Source organism: Haemaphysalis longicornis, unplaced genomic scaffold (assembly GCF_048455015.1).
Source record: "Haemaphysalis longicornis isolate Haplotype H1 unplaced genomic scaffold, Haemaphysalis longicornis Haplotype H1 scaffold_1, whole genome shotgun sequence".
In the NCBI taxonomy this organism is placed as follows: Eukaryota; Metazoa; Arthropoda; class Arachnida; order Ixodida; family Ixodidae; genus Haemaphysalis; species Haemaphysalis longicornis.
Window position 1 is genome coordinate 217,821,657 of NW_027526203.1, and position 734 is coordinate 217,822,390.

A 734-nucleotide genomic window follows, 5' to 3' on the forward strand; every position below is an offset into this window, starting at 1 on the left:
AGCCTTGAGGTTTGAGGGCAACCACTGTGGGGGGGTCAGGCAACGACTTCTACCGGGTGTCGGGGCTGTTCGAGCACCATTCCTGTAGGAGACCAACACGGGCTTGTCTTTTACCGACGTTGTTTGTAGGTAGTGTGCATACGTCGCGGAATAGGTGAGACTTGGAAGTGGGTGTGCATATGGGGAGAAAGGCGTTAGGGGGCATCGAATGAAGTAGGAATGGAGCGGCCTAGGTTTGACAGGGCGGTGTGGCCCGTCAGGATTAGGGAGAGGTGACGTCGGAGCCGAATTGAAGGAGTTGCGGTGTAGTAAATAAAGTTTTGTCGCTCGCAACCTACATATTTGCTGTTGCTGCAGAAGAAATGACATCTTCGCGCTTGAAAACTAACCCTAGCGCCTTTTAGGGAGCCTGCTGCGTGAGCCCCCGTGGCCTAATGGATAAGGCATCGGTCTCCTAAACCGGGGATTGTGGGTTCGAGTCCCACCGGGGGTGCGATTTTTTTTTTTTTTTTTGCTTCCCTGTTACCTTTTTTGTTATTGTAGCCTGAGGCGTGAGCCCCTTCTGCTTCTGGTTGCGCTAGCGAGCGGACGCAGGATGTCGAGCTCCCAAATTGGAGCGGTCGTTGCGGCCTCGGACCGCGGAAACAGGACAATGGATACTGAAAACAACGACTACCAGGTTATTCTGCCTGAACTTCCAGAAGGTCGGTTCGATTTGAACACCGTATTTTTGC

The 734-nt window shown here is 52.9% G+C and overlaps 1 non-coding gene across 1 annotated transcript; it reads left to right on the forward strand.

The window, feature by feature from the left end:
* The first annotated feature begins 420 nt into the window (after window positions 1–420).
* Trnar-ccu (transfer RNA arginine (anticodon CCU)) lies at window positions 421–493 on the forward strand. The gene has a single exon. It is a non-coding gene; the product is annotated as a tRNA-Arg (tRNA).
* Window positions 494–734: the final 241 nt, after the last annotated feature.